Source organism: Electrophorus electricus, chromosome 18 (assembly GCF_013358815.1).
Source record: "Electrophorus electricus isolate fEleEle1 chromosome 18, fEleEle1.pri, whole genome shotgun sequence".
In the NCBI taxonomy this organism is placed as follows: Eukaryota; Metazoa; Chordata; class Actinopteri; order Gymnotiformes; family Gymnotidae; genus Electrophorus; species Electrophorus electricus.
In genome coordinates this window covers 2069004-2086503 of record NC_049552.1, presented here as the reverse complement: position 1 = coordinate 2086503, position 17500 = coordinate 2069004, and positions in this window count along the sequence as shown.

Sequence of the window (17500 nt, the reverse complement as noted above, 5' to 3'; positions counted from 1 at the left end):
ACCATTACTAAATTTTATAAACTCCTCCTTGAAAATTGGTTACGTTCCTAAACCATTCAAATTAGCAGTAATCAAAAAATCTGAGCTCGACCCATGTCAGCTGTCAAACTACAGGCCGATCTCAAACCTTCCATTTATTTTCAAGATCCTAGAAACAGCTGTAGCTCAGCAGCTAATCTCATACCTGAATCATAACCAGATACATGAAGTATTTTAGTCAGCGTTTAGACCTCATCATAGCACAGAGACAGCACTGATTAAAATGGTTAATGACCTGTTGTTGGCTTCTGACCAGGGTTATGTCTCTGTGCTTATATTGCTTCATCTCAGTGCAGCATTTGAAACCACATACAACATTTTACTATACAGACTCAAAAATGTTGTTGGGATTAGGGGAAAAGCCCTTTCCTGGTTTAAATCTTATCTAGCCAATCGTTATCAGTTTGTCAACATAAATGGAGACTTTTCAGCATACAGCAAGGTTAGCGATGGTGTCCCACAAGGATGTGTTCTAGGGCCTCTGCTTATGTTTTTAAATGCTCCCTCTATGTGACGAAAGTAAACAGTGTGCTAGTTTCCACTGCTATGCTGACGATACTCCGCTATACGTCTCAGCCAAACCAGAGGACAAATACCATCTTAGTATAATTGAGGAATACATAAAGTTGGATGTTGAGAAACTTTCTCTCACTTTACTGACAAAACAGAAGTGTCTCTGTTAGACCCACATGTAACTATCATTACATGATGCAGAAATGATGCTATTGGGCATGTTTGTCAGTTCAAGATCGGACTACTGCAATGCCGCACTATCTGACTGTACCTCTAAGTGCATAACCAGCGACAGTCTAGCTTGCATACTAGAACTAGACAGTTTGATCTCACCCTCCTCTCGCTACCTTGGCTACAAGTAAAATATTGTATTGATTATAAGATACTTCTAATGACTTAAAACGCACTGAACGGTCTTGTGACTGTTCTTAGTCAGAGCGACTTACAGAAGTGGGTTGTTATTTGCTCATAGAATGTATCCTAGCCAGTATGGTAGGTTAGATTTATTCAACAGTATTCTAGTTCAACAGTATTCCAGGAATTCATAAATCATTGCTAATACCTAGAAGTGCGAAACCAGTTTAAGCTCTATATCAGACAACGATAAATACAATAACAAACAATATCTAAATATACGTGGTTGGGTTTCAGCTGTCCAACAGTAGTATGAATTTCATCAGTGCAGGATCAGTGGTCATTTGAAACATTCCACAAATACACAAGTCTTCAGTCTGCTAGGTCTTGAGTCTGGATGTTATAGTGCTGTCACTACACCTCCCTTTTGCCTGTGGCTGCTTCTGGATCTGTCCTTTCAGCTATCCTGCCATAGCTAGATTTACATTACATTTATATTTACATATATCTGCCTCCTTCTAGACACCTTCTTATGTTTATGTGATGTTGTCTATGTGTGTGTGTGTGTATGTGTGTCTTCATTTTCATGGACACATCCCTCTCATGTATGATACCTGTTTCTTGCTTTCCGCTGTTAACGTGTGTATTTAAAGTCCTGTTTGGTATTTATTGGTGTTTGTCCTGCGTGTGCTGTGATTTAGCTGCCAGTATTTGTTGATATTCTTTGATTCATCGATCTGTTGTTTTCTTGCTTTGCTTCAAGTTGTTCAAGTTCAGTGTTTTTTGTCTCGTGTTTTAGTTTTGTTTCATGTAATCCTCCTTGGACATTCCTAATAATCTAATCTCTCTTCTTCATGCTCTGTGGAGTTTTTCCGTGCCATTTTCACCCTCGGCTTCCTCCCTGGGGACCTGGACTCAAACATTTGTAAAGCTGCTTTGTGCCAACAGCTGCTGTAAAAAGTCCTGTAGAAATAAATTTGACTTTGACTTTGACTTCTGAATGAATGTCTCTGAAAACTGTGATGTGATCGTCCTCATGACAGTATATAAAAAACAACATTAACACAGCAAATAGTTTAATCAAACAAGTGGCTTACAAAAATTGCAACAGCTTCTGAGTTCTGATGGTGTGGCATGTTCTGTTGGGGTTTCATGGTGTTACATGCATTGCCCACGGCAAAGCAAAACAATCTGTGATCCTATTTTATCACCCAAGATCACTATTCATTTGAAGTTCTTATGCGTCAAGTGTCTAGAAGCAGAATTTTATGTCCTTGCATTTCAGACTCACATAGTCAAAAAAAAACAAGGTAGTCATAATGGTGTGTGTGTGTGTGTGTGTGTGTGTGCGTGATGGGGAGACATTTGTGTGTGTGAGGCCCTGTGTTTTTGTAGCATTTTGCAGGTGTGAAAGACTATTGCACAGTTAATTACTTGTGTAACAGTAGGACTGTAAAGGACAGCAGAAACTGCACCACACAAAGATCCCACATTTCAGCAGCACTGTGCTGTTGACTGTATCGTAACCCCGATGGCCTCCTACATATACTCACAGCAGCAGGCAGACAGGGGAACTCCCCTTTCTACGCTGTGCTCACCTCCACTGACAAGGAAACAGAACACAGGTACAGCAGCGTGATGAGACAGGGCTGAGACAGGGCTGAGACAGGGCAGAGACAGGGCCGAGACAGGGCCGAGACAGGGTTGAGACAGGGCCGAGACAGGGTTGAGACGGGGCCGAGACAGGGCCGAGACAGGGCCGAGACAGGGTTGAGACAGGGCCGAGACAGGGCCGAGACAGGGTTGAGACAGGGCCGAGACAGGGTTGAGACAGGGCTGAGACAGGGCCGAGACAGGGCCGAGACAGGGCTGAGTCTGTGAATCAGCAGAATTTCTGCAGCTTCCTTTCTACTAGCTTTGTCTGGGCATGACAGTCCGGCTAGATACCTCCTGACCTCCAGAGCCTGTTGGCTTTCATTTAGCTGTTTACTGCAAAATAATGTATCTGTAAATTAAAGATATAAATAAATTAACAAATATACCCATGTGTAAAAAAAATGTAAACAAGTAAGCATATAAATGAATAAAGAAATAAATGTTGGCTTTTGCATATAAATAGGAGCTGATTTTTTGAGAAGAGAAGGCTTCCTGGAATGTGCCACCTACAGATGAAACCATTAAGATGCCGGCTTCCAGGCAGGTGAAACTGGGCTAAAGAATCCAGCTTCTGTCCTCACACTACAATGTGCTTATGTGTGTTGGATTTCCCCAGACACACCCCTACAACTCACAATGCCATGTCATCCGCGGACCTCCCACACACGAGCGGATCCCTACTAAGGTAGAATGCTGGAAAGACAGGCTTTAAAATGGAAACTTGTCCGTACTACGCTGGAGTAAGCACAGCCTCTGCAAATGTCTCATTTGCATAACGTACATGTGAGAGTTATGCAGAAGCCTCCTAGAATGTCAAAAAAATAGTTTTGTGCCAACAATTTTAAAAGAATGCAGTCAGTGTCGGATAAACAATTCAATGGTAGTGTGAATATCTTTGTTATAATCACTCTAGTAACTATGAACTTACACTACAATATTTTTAAAACTATTCCATGCTTTATATATATATATATATATATATATATATATATATATATATATATATATATATATATATATATTTATATATATTTATATATATATATATATATATATATATAAACTTTTTTTTTTGTAAAATGCAATGTATGTTTTCCCTTGTATTTGAATTCACAGTTATTTACCATTAGCTGCACTATAATGTAATATTTTATTTATTTACCTTAATGTCCACGCAAAGAAATTTTACCTGAAAATTAAAACAGGAACAAAAATGTTCTTAGGTACTGAAGACAATGCAGGAAGAGTATCAGTGAAGCCCTGCCCCCCAAATTCCATCATTTCAGAACTGTAGTATTTCTTTTCTGTCTTGCATCAGCGTGGTTCTGGAGAAGTGCGCACGATGTAGCAATGTGCTAAACAACCCCAGCCTCCGATAGCTCAGCACACTTGGCGTGTTTGGGTAGGCGTGTGTGTGTGTGAGAGCAGGTCTCGTCCAGGGACACGGCCTTTCTGAAAGAATCTTTCAGTTTCACTCTTCCTCCTCTAATCTCTCTCAGGTTCTTTGTTCCTGATCTGATTGTTTACTTTATTTTGCCATGACAAAGCTGTCTATCTCAGGACGGAAATTCACTTGCTGTCTCATAATTTTGCTTGCATGCCTCTTTCTCGCTGAAATGTAGATGCTACTGACACTATTGATGCTGCATGTTTGTACGATGTATTGCATTTGAAAACAACTCATAACTTCATTTTAAATGTTTTTAAATAACTCCAGATTTTGCTTGTGACTCATAACTTTGTTTTTAAACTCTTCTCATAATTATGATTATATTTGGTGCATAAACTAAATCAGAACTGAGTCTGGCTTTCAGAACTCTATCACTAGCGCACTGCATCACTGGAACACTATCACTAGCACACTGCATCACTGGAACACTCCATCACTAGCACACTGCATCACTGGAACACTCCACCACTAGTACACTGCATCACTGGAACACTCCATCACTAGCACACTGCATCACTGGCACACTGCATCACTGGAACACTCCATCATTAGCACACCCCATCACTGGAACACTCCATCACTAGCACACTGCATCACTGGAACACACCATCACTAGCATACTGCCTCACTGGAACACTCCATCACTAGCACACCCCATCACTGGAACACTCCATCACTAGCACACTGCATCACTGGAACACACCATCACTAGCATACTGCCTCACTGGAACACTCCATCACTAGCACACCCCACCACTGGAACACTCCATCACTAGCACACTGCATCACTGGAACACTATCACTAGCACACTGCATCACTGGAACACTCCATCACTAGCACACTGCATCACTGGAACACTCCACCACTAGTACACTGCATCACCGGAACACTCCATCACTAGCACACTGCATCACTGGCACACTGCATCACTGGAACACTCCATCATTAGCACACCCCATCACTGGAACACTCCATCACTAGCACACTGCATCACTGGAACACACCATCACTAGCACACTGCCTCACTGGAACACTCCATCACTAGCACACCCCATCACTGGAACACTCCATCACTAGCACACTGCATCACTGGAACACTCCATCACTAGCACACTGCATCAGTGGAACACTCCATCACTAGCACACTGCATCAATGGAACACTCGCCTCTTTATGTGAGGTCTTACTGAGATGGTGAGGACATACCAAGGTAGCTCGGCATGTCCCTCCCTACAAATACTGCAATAAATCTTTGAGCCAAGTTAGGACCATGGGTCACTATATAATATAATTTAATGTAAGTGTATAATATATAATGTAATGTGATGTGAGTGTATAGTATATCATGTATAATGTTAGTATATAGTATATAATTAATGTATAATGTAAGTGTATAGTATATAATGTAATGTAATGTAAGTGTGTAGTATATAATGTAATGTGTAATTTATGTGTGAAAACGCTTCCACAGGATTTGATGGAATATTTTCTGACATGATAAATATCCTGTGATTATTTCATTTTTGTCTGAAAAACAAAAGTATCTGGAATCTTTATTGATACTGTAGTCTGTAAAAATGACTGTTATGGCAGAATCAGAGGGGCCAAAGGTCATGGGAAGGCCAGTAATAATCACACTTTCCCACTTCCCTGTGGAACCTAATCCCAGCTGGACATGTCTTTTTTTAGACTTGTAATTTAACTGTAAGTAATTATATATATAAACTACTTCATATCCTGCATGCTGGAAAATGAAATAGTTCAATATGTTTAGAGAAAACTCCCCTAATATGGGAAACTAAAAATGGAGCATCTAATAAAGAACAAAATTGAGATGAAAGTGTGTGATTTTCCTGTTCAGGTTAGAGTGATTCCTACTGGAACTGTGAGGGTAAAGTCAAGTGAAACAGGACTCCAGCATTATCAGGTACACCATACACGGGAGGACCAATGGCCGTTCCTCTGAGGCCCAGCTGGACTCACAGTGCAGAATTAGACAACGTGCTCGAGGATGTTTAATAGTCCAATGAACAGAGCAAACCAGTTCCTTAAGTTACAGGACAAAACACTTTGTACAGCTGGGCTCAGAGCTCAGTATAATAAGCACAACATAACATGCACAGCATCTAAGATATAAAATGTATGTGGGTTATAAACTCTAGAACCAGTTCCACATTTGAATACTGCCAGGACTAAGGGACTAGTGCCAGGAATAAGGGACTAGTGCCAGGACTAAGGGACTAGTGCATGGATGGGGAGATTCTTTTGAATGAGACATGGGACATGGTGATTGAGACATGATGAATGGGACATGGTGAATGGGACATGGTGATTGAGACATGGTGATCGAGACATAGTGAATGAGACATGGTGATCGAGACATGCTGAATGAGACATGGTGATCGAGACATGGTGAATGAGACATGGTGATCAAGACATAGTGAATGAGACATGGTGATTGAGACATGGTGAATGAGACATGGTGATCGAGACATGCTGAATGAGACATGGTGATCGAGACATAGTGAATGAGACATGGTGATTGAGACATGGTGAATGAGACATGGTGATCGAGACATGATGAATGGGACATGGTGAATGAGACATGGTGATCGAGACATGATGAATGGGACATGGTGAATGGGACATGGTGATCGAGACATGGTGATCGAGACATAGTGAATGAGACATGGTGATCGAGACATGCTGAATGAGACATGGTGATCGAGACATAGTGAATGAGACATGGTGATTGAGACATGGTGAATGAGACATGGTGATCGAGACATGATGAATGGGACATGGTGAACGATATAATGGACTTGTGGAATCATTTCTGATGTACTGCGCGGTGCTGTCTTCGTCCATCATGAGTCGTTGTTTTACCAACGATATAATGGACTTGTAGAATTATTTCTGATGTACTGCGCGGTGCTGTCTTCGTCCATCATGAGTCGTTGTTTTACCAACGATATAATGGACTTGTAGAATTATTTCTGTCTTTATTAGAATACAACAAGAAAATGTAGAAATTTTGTATTCAGTATTAAAACACAGAAAAAAAATGCCGCTTAGGAACTGTAGCTGCGTTATTTTAATAAACGATTATTAGTGACTAATCAGCTCACTCTATTATATTATAACCGATTATCACTCAGCTACTGAATTATCACTCAGCTACTGAAAGGTCAACAAACATGACCTATTCTGGAAAAAATTAGGAATGGGGCACCTAAAATGGATCCAAATTAAGACCAAAACTTTAAAAATCTCATAATTAACTAACTATTATCATCTACCTGACACTTTTAACCAAGGTGATTTACAATTAAGACTGAACACAATTTGAGCAATTGAGGGTTAAGGGTCTTGCTCAGGGGACCAACAGTGGGAACCTGGTAACAGCAACCTTTTGATTACTGGTCAAGTACATTCACCACTCAGCTCTCTTGTGTTTCTGGCTTTCTGTTGTGAACAAGGAATAGATTAAACTGGCCTTCCTAAGACTCTGAGCTGCCATTCACATTCTAATTACCCTCGTGTGAACACAGACGGAGTGAGGACATGTGTGAATGGGACATGGTGATTCAGACATGGTGATCGAGACATAGTGAATGAGACATGGTGATCGAGACATGGTGAATGAGACATGGTGAACGGGACTGAGGGACCAGCTGAGGTCTTCTGACTTTTAAACTGATTCAATTAGTTATCTAGTTAGTTAGTTTAGGAAGACCAGAGCACAGAACATCAGCGCTAAAAAAACCTATAGTAACCTTAAAGCATGTTTACTGTGTGACAGATGATAACGCTCAGATTACAGATTAACAGATTACAGAAGAGTTAACCTGTTCTTACTGCTCTACTAGACACCTAACGCACCTTCACCACACACTTAAATGAGATACATGACACAGCAACTGTCAAACCTGTAGAATGTTTATATTTCATTGTTTTATTTGATTATAAGTGTTACTTTGTTACTTTGTTACTCTTTATTTGGTTGTGTGTGACTCTCTTATTTTGTAAGAGTGAACCCTGTTGTGATTTCGACCACTGGTGTTAAGGCTGGTTTGACCCTCTGGGGTTCACCTCTCACCAGGGGTCTCTGGAAATAAATGGTCAGTGCATGAACAGCGCATGGTTAGCACATCTCGGCCTATAGAATTGCTCATGGTGCGCATGTAATCCGACCTGATTGATAAGTGATGTTCCATTGTGGGAAGGTCTTCTATATTTGTCACAAATATCCCGTCTCACACGTAAGTGTTGTTAAATAAAGAGGGGAATATCAGTATGTGACAGAGGTGTGGTACATGGTTTTTTAACCTCTATGCTGGTGAGATAAAAAAAAAAAAAAGTCATTTTCACATAAAGAACTGACCCAACATCCTTTATTCCCAAATGCTTCCTTTCCAACAGGTCATGGGAAGGCCGGTAATAATCACACTTTCCCACTTCCCTGTGGGAACCTAATCCCATCTGGACATGGCGTTTTTTTTAGACTTGTAATTTAACTGTAAGTAATTATATCTATAAACTACTTCATATCCTGCATGCTGGAAAATGACATAGTTCAATATGTTTAGAGAAAACTCCCCTAATATGGGAAACTAAAAATGGAGCATCTAATAAAGAACAAAATTGAGATGAAAGTGTGTGATTTTCCTGTTCAGGTTAGAGTGATTCCTACTGGAACTGTGAGGGTAAAGTCAAGTGAAACAGGACTCCAGCATTATCAGGTACACCATACACGGGAGGACCAATGGCCGTTCCTCTGAGGCCCAGCTGGACTCACAGTGCAGAATTAGACAACGTGCTCGAGGATGTTTAATAGTCCAATGAACAGAGCAAACCAGTTCCTTAAGTTACAGGACAAAACACTTTGTACAGCTGGGCTCAGAGCTCAGTATAATAAGCACAACATAACATGCACAGCATCTAAGATATAAAATGTATGTGGGTTATAAACTCTAGAAGCAGTTCCACATTTGAATACTGCCAGGACTAAGGGACTAGTGCCAGGACTAAGGGACTAGTGCATGGATGGGGAGATTATTTTGAATGAGACATGGGGCATGATGAATGGGGCAAGAGGCATGGTGATTGAGACATGGTGAATGAGACATGGTGATTGAGACATGGTGATCGAGACATGGTGATCGATACATGGTGATCGGTACATGCTTTTGTAACCTCTATGCTGGTGAGATTAAAAAAAAAGTCATTTTCACATAAGGAACTGATACAACATCCTTCGTTCCCAAATCCTTCCTTTCCAACATCCTGAGTTGTCACCTGAAAAGCAACCGCATTGGCTTAACTTCAAATGGAAATTAACTGTGGGTTAGTTAGATTATTAACTAAACTAATGTCTGTAGTTATTCAGCAAGTGATGTATAATATCCTCGAGGTTAAATACCTTTATTTTTAATTAGATAATTAAATGAAAAAAGGTATTTTCACATAATGATTTGACTTTCTAACATCCTCAGGCAGACCGTCAGCATCTGTTAGAATTCCTTACACCACAAGGAAGGATGACCAGGCCCAGGCGAGGCAGATGGTGAGACTAGATGGACAGCTTAAGGAAAATAGGGAATTTTTCCTTAAAGCATTGGTACCAGGGGTTTAAGGGCAGAGTGGAACTGTATTATGCTACTGTATAAGCAATCCATCGAGTTGTGAAATAAATGAAGAGAGAAAGGCCGTGTTGTGAGTGCTCGGACGACGGCTAAGGGGTGAAGTGAGGTGAGTGAGAGCGCCCGCCCGTTGAATAGCACATTCAGTTCACTGGCTCAGTCCACACTGCCCCCTACAGGCTGATGTTTGAACCGCTTCGGTCTCCTTCTGTAGGCTCCCTTTTCTCCCTCAGTCTCATCTTAAGATCCCTCTACACCCTTCTCATCTCACCAACTCGGTTCTCGGATTTCTGATGTACTGCGCGGTGCTGTCTTCGTCCATCATGAGTCATGAGTCGTTGTTTTGCCAACGATATAATGGACTTGTAGAATTATTTCTGATGTACTGCGCGGTGCTGTCTTCGTCCATCATGAGTCGTTGTTTTGCCAACGATATAATGGACTTGTAGAATTATTTCTGATGTACTGCGCGGTGCTGTCTTCGTCCATCATGAGTCGTTGTTTTGCCAACGATATAATGGACTTGTAGAATTATTTCTGATGTACTGCGCGGTGCTGTCTTCGTCCATCATGAGTCGTTGTTTTGCCAACGATATAATGGACTTGTGGAATCATTTCTGATGTACTGCGCGGTGCTGTCTTCGTCCATCATGAGTCGTTGTTTTACCAACGATATAATGGACTTGTAGAATTATTTCTGTCTTTATTAGAATACAACAAGAAAATGTAGAAATTTTGTATTCAGTATTAAAACACAGAAAAAAAATGCCGCTTAGGAACTGTAGCTGCGTTATTTTAATAAACGATTATTAGTGACTAATCAGCTCACTCTATTATATTATAACCGATTATCACTCAGCTACTGAATTATCACTCAGCTACTGAAAGGTCAACAAACATGACCTATTCTGGAAAAAATTAGGAATGGGGCACCTAAAATGGATCCAAATTAAGACCAAAACTTTAAAAATCTCATAATTAACTAACTATTATCATCTACCTGACACTTTTAACCAAGGTGATTTACAATTAAGACTGAACACAATTTGAGCAATTGAGGGTTAAGGGTCTTGCTCAGGGGACCAACAGTGGGAACCTGGTAACAGCAACCTTTTGATTACTGGTCAAGTACATTCACCACTCAGCTCTCTTGTGTTTCTGGCTTTCTGTTGTGAACAAGGAATAGATTAAACTGGCCTTCCTAAGACTCTGAGCTGCCATTCACATTCTAATTACCCTCGTGTGAACACAGACGGAGTGAGGACATGTGTGATCTCCTAATTCCTCATTAATAACAGTTTAGTCGGATTTGGCCTTTGACTCAAACTGAAACTCAAACCCACTAGTTGGTGGGCAGTGCTACTTCAGTGGTTAAGCTACTTGCATTGTAATTAGAAGGTTGCTGGTTCAAGACCCTTAACCCTCAATTGCTCCAGTTGTACTCAGTCATGATTGAAAGTTGCTTTGGATAAAAGTGTCAGATAAATGTAAAAAAAAAAAAAAGGTATTTCAAAATGTTTTCATCTGTTCTCATTATTGTATGAGGTTATACAGACCCAAGCTGTCTCATTGAACACTCCTTATCAGGAGCTATTTGGCATTGTGTACTTTAAGTTCAAGGATTCCAGTAATGTGAATTCTTTCCTTGAGTAAATATTTTGGCAGCTCCAATTGGCAGGATGAAGCCACTCCACGACCAACCTCCAGCCACAAACACTCTTGGGGAAAAAACCGCAAGACTGTGGGAAAAGCAGGGAAGAGGATTATGGAAGAAGGATCCCAGCTGACCCCTAGTTGGGCCGCATCCACAGCCTGGAACTGGACGGTTTGTAGGAGAACTGCGGGCAGCTCCGTAACCGTGGCCTGTCCAGCTGTTACTAAGCGCTTCTTCTTAATGGGATATTGATTTCCCAGATCATCTTTGTAGCTTTCAACCTCTAGAAAAAGAGCTTTCGCAAACCCAGCACAGGACGTCAAGATAAACACGAAAGAATCAGATGTTTTTGCAAAAAAAAGGGAAAAGTGCATATCTTCACATTGATAGTGTATGTCTTCACATTGATACATTTTATTGACATTTTTATTACCACAATTTAAAGATATTTTATTGCGTTTTCTTTCTTCTTCTGCTTCTTTTTTTTTTTTTTTACATGTCTGTGGATTTCTGGGTATAGTATTCACTTTTTAAGCTTATGTTCACCAAGGATGTGACACAGTTGCTGAAATATGGACAGCACATACAGGTCATTAGACATATCAGCAGGCAGGAAGACCACTTCTCATCCGGGGCCGGTTCTGAACATGGATCTTGGAAGTGTGTTGAAGGTTCTTTTCACGCTCTGGCAGGTTTTGTAGCGTATAACCATTCACCTCCATGTTCATGCCTTAACCCTGTCTCTGCAAGCCCACCTCCCTAGCGTCCTTGTTTCCATGGCTACCCTGTCACGTGTCTGGCATTAGCTCCACCTCTTCCCCGTTCCTTCGTATATTTGAACCCTGTGTTTGGTCGCAATAACCAGCTGACGAGTCGGTGAATCTTTATGAATCTTTTTAAAAGATTAATTCCACAATAGACAGGCACAGCCTGTGTATATTTGAACACAGGTTTGCGTGAGATTTGGAAATGCAGGATTGTTCTACTGGACAAAAGTAGCCAGATTCTGCCAAATAAGTTTGGATAACATAGTGCCTTTTTCAAACTCAAGGTCTCTGTACAAGGCATCGCAGAAGAGCGTCACAATATATCAGCTACAAAAGACAAGAAAAATAAAGCCTTCGATATAGAAGCGTGACTAGTGAATAGCATACAGAATCGCATTAAAGCGCCATCTGGTGGGGGGGAGGGCTTGATATACTGATAGAAAGGTAATGCTGACTGAGGTGTAATCTGATATCATAATACTATAACGTCTGAATTAATTGTTCGGTGTGCAATGGAATTATTAGAAAAGACGCAGTCTATGCAGGAGTATGATTTGTGATGAGGGGATTACATTTATCATTCTCTGCTTCTGGGGATCTGCAAATATTCACCTGTCCATAATCCGACATGTAGCGTTTGAGCAAGGATGCTGAACGATGTACGAACTAGGTCCTCTTCTAACTACATTACCCACAAAGCTGTTCGTTCCATCTCCCCAGATTATTGAACTCACCCGAGTCTTATTCCCTAAAGGTTTTCCGTATTTAAGATTTGTACTGTGGGTCTTTGCGGATTCTCGTTTTGCCTGTTATACGTTTCCGAGACGTTGTTTAGTTTCTGATTACCGTCTCGTATATTTGTTCCCTTATTGGATTTGTTTCCCCGTTGTTTGTTTACTGGATATTGACCGTGGGCGCGTTTGGGTCAGCCGTGTATGTCGTTAAACTGGGGTATACTGCTCATCCCTGACAGTCTGTTCATCTGAGCTGGAAATAAACGATCTATGAGTCAGAAACATAAAGAAATCAGAAATGAGACCCAAAATATTCAGATATTTCTGAAAAGAGTGAGTGAAAGAAAACTGGAGAATGGTTGTTGATGCCACTGATGATAACGTACTGGCCCTTTGGCTCGGTCAGTGTTGAACTCTTACAAAAAGGTGCGTTCTTCCTAATAAAACTGGATTACTGTGTGTTTTGAAGGACACATCCGGTCAGACCATTTGGCCATGAGTGTCCCAGACTCTGCTGTTATAAGGTGGGTTTCCTAAACTGTCCAGATACTATAAACAACCCCTAGTTTGGTAACTGTGGCTTTGGGTACTCCCAAAAGTTCACAAGAATATTTGTCTGCTCAGTAATATCACTAGTGTCACTAGTGACCACAGGCATTGCTTCATGGGTTGTTTTGCATTGCTGTATCCATGGAGTTCTATCTGGTTTCATTTATTACACATTTTGGTTTCATGTTTAGTGCAGATCATACTTTCTGGCAAAAACTCCCAATCAAACAAAAATAAAATTTGTCATGAGCTAAAAATAGTCTGATGCTGATTTAGTGTGTAGAAGATGACACAGTCAGAACTAAGTGGGAGCAATAAAAAAATATTTCTCAGGAATTTCCTAAAGCAAACAGAAAAATAGATACTCTGCTCTCCCCAGAGTTCTACTGGGAGGCACTGGTAGGAAAACGTAAGCACAGTCTACCTAGAAGCAACTACTCACCCAACAACCTGAAGCTAGAGCACGTGAAGACTGAGATGCTGTGTGTCCTGCTGATGTTTAAGACAGAGACAGCAGCCGTTTCTCACTACGCTTGAGTTGTGAAAGCCAAAGTGACCAGTTGGTTAATTCATGATTCTAACACAGGGAGACTGCTGAACCTCCAAATGTCTGAGCATTGGTGAAAGAATGAGTGCAATAACATTTATAAAAATAAGAAAAGTACCAATTATCCCAATTATTAAATAATTTATTATTCTAAAATGGTGCAAGGTGAATTTTGTAAATGATCGCATTAATATCCAAGAAATGCCATTGGAACAGCCGTTGGTAGGAATGTTTTAAGGAATCATCTCTTAAGTTCTTGGTCTGGTGTTTGGCTGCAATGTATGTTCAGATTATTCTCTTCATTGAATCTGACAGCATGTTATTCATTTATTCATTATGTTTAACTGCCTGTGTGGGTAAAGTATTGGACTTACTTCAGCAGTTATCAGAGGAGGGGAACTCACGTCATAAATGTCTCAGCGCACAATAGAAAATAACACACAGCTTGTGCACTTGTACTGATAGTGAATGACTTGTGCACTTGTACTGATGGTGAATGACTTGGAGTTCAATTTCTGTCCATTTTTATTCCATAATATTTTCCAGTGATTTTTACAATTACAACGAATAACAGTTAATTTACAATTTACAATTACAATGAATAACAATTAATTTATAATTTACAATTACAATGAATAACAATTAATTTACAATTTACAATTATAATGAATAACAATTAATATTATCATTTGTCAAATTTATAAGCACCTTTCTCAAACTCAGTGACTCCTTACAGACAGGAATCAGCTTTTACATCAGAAATCACGTCACTCACACACTATCAGAAGCGGCTGCCAAATAACACACAGCATACTGTCAGTTAGATACCACAGACCCCTGGGGGACTACACTGGGTGGAGGTTAAGACCAGGACAGAACACCAACCATCACTGGATATACACACACAGAGCACCCACCATCACTGGACACACACACACACACAGAGCACCAACCATTACTGCGCATACACACACAGGACACAAACCATCACTGGACACACACACAGAGCACCATCACTTGACACACACACAGAGCACCAACCATCACTGGACACACACACATGGAGCACCAACCATCACTGGACACACACACACACAGAGCACCAACCATTACTGGACACACACACAGCACCAATCATCACTGGATATACACACATACATACATACATAGTGTATATATATATATATGTGTGTGTGTGTGTGTGTGTGTGTGTGTGTGTGTGTGATCTGGTGTTTTTTGAGCTAGTCAGTGTTCGGGGTAATTTGGAACAATTAATAAGCATTCTGGATAGGTTTACATAATTTGTGGGGGCTTTTAGGTCAAATGATTGCATTTCATCAAATATTTGTTTGTGTTGAGGTTTACAGATGATGAAAAGTGATGCCCTGGAACTCTGTCCTGGGGAGGGGCATGTTTTGGCCCTGTCTCTAACACTAAACCAAGCCATTAACAGCCCAAAAGCTTTTAAAAACTGCTTTAAATGCTTAGTAATGTGTTTCTTTGAGGTTTAACACTGAATATTCATTTAACTTTTCATGCTTTCCTTCACTCTGGGAAGTGAAGTTATGCTGTCTCACACTGTTCATAGGAAAGTCTCATTTCCCCCCACATATTTCAGCACAGTGGAGCTTTACCCTAACCCCCCAGTGGTTGTAGTAAGCTGCTTATGAATCTGCACATGACGGAAGGTGCTGTGGGCCTCTGCACCTCGCGTGTGTGGACACAGCTCCAGACTAGTACGTGGCGTCTTTTTGAGCGCTTAATGCTGTCATTAATTGTGGCCAGTGGTGTGAAACTGAAATGCCACGCGTGTGTGTTGGCCCGAGCTGGCGTGAGAAAGCTGCCTCGAGCTGTTGGCATATGTCAGCGCTGCTGCCGTTTTCACATCACGCTGTCAAATTTCACACGCACGCCTGCCATTATGAGAACTGAGCGCTAGGGGGCAGTCAAGCTCCAGTTCATGGGGGGAGAACCCCAGCCAGATTTATGGCGGCCTGAAAGAAATTAAATCTATATTAATCTAATTCCTTTAAATGTGTCAACTGGTCAGTAATAGTCTGTTATCCAATAGCATTATGACATAACAGATTACTCTATAGATTGTTACTGGCTAAATGTCATTGCACACATTTTTATTAAAGCCGAGATTTTAATGCACTGGAGAAAGTGTTTCTCACACTTTCTAGAGAGATCTTTTTTTAATTTTTATATTAGTGTGTAAGTAATTCATTCTTCTTCTGTGTCAAGTTGTTGCATTGTTTTGTCAAAATTGTATAACGCCATTCCAGCAAAGCATTAAAAAAATGAATGCGATAGAGAAAGAAAGAGAAACAGAGAGACAGAGATTAACACAAATCCCAACACCACGTTTCATATATGGAAATCTTTGATTTTCACTGACATTAAAATGTATTCTTTAAAACTCACACAGCAGGAGTTGAAATAACCCACCCCGCAGTTGAGTGTGAAACGGAAGGGTTTGAGCAGCCGCCCCTGTGCTCCGAGCAGCTACGCTCCGGACCGGAAGTAAAGTGGAAATACAGTGTGAGGGGATGAAAGACATGGCGTCTCCGCGTCCTCGAAGGAACAGAGCTTTCAGACAGGGACGACTGGAGTGTGCAAATATTTCCACTGGAAGAACAGAGCGAGACAGAGAGAGAGAGAGAGATTTTTAAAAACTTTTATTTACTCTTTAATAGATTCAGTATTGGAAGACAACAAACCGACACATTTTCACTTCTAGAAAAGGAAAACCAGTAAAATGGGGACGTTAACCAGTAAGAGAAACGACTTCACCATCACAGACTGTGGAGAACAAAGGCTCATTCACACACCAAACATCCTCACACCACCAGTCAAAGAGTGAAACTTGTAATCCAACCTAATCCTCGACTCTCCAAGGACACTAAACCAACTCACCGAGTTCAGGACCAGTCTGTATTTCAATCTGTGACAGCACAGAGCTGTCGAGGGGACAGGAGGTGAGCAGGCCCACATCGTCTCTGCCGGGGTCGGTGCCTCCGTTTTGTGCCCCTCTAGGTTTACAGGTGAGTTTTGCTGATCTCCATTACCGCTGAAAAGGGTTAGTGAGTGTGTGTTGCTGTGAGAGGCCTAGGCTGGTCTTGGCAGGAGACCCGGCGATGGATCTGAGGTTACATAACCGTTTACGTAAGTGCACTAGGACGTGGAAAAAGACGCCTTCAGTCTGCATTAACATCCGCTCTGCCGCTCCCTGGACAGTGACATCTCTCACCTTGGCCTTCCTGCTGTGATAAAAGCATGAATCTCTCCCCTGAACACACGACTCAGGGGACCGAGGTTATAAAAACATGCTTCATCCAGACCTAACAGTCCTGCCAGTCCACTGTGAGCTCAACCCGTCTCTAGAAAAGGACGAATAAACTCTTTCAGTGGACACTTTCATTCTGTCCTTCTTGGACATTTGCTCATCATGTCCCATTTTACCCGCAACCCACCGGCCTGCCAGGCTGAGCTCGCGCAGGACACAGACGTGGGACAGTCCGGCAGCTCTTGCACTGTCCACAGCCTGGTGGGCTCCGACTCATATGGGTGATGGACCGAGCCTTGACCACCC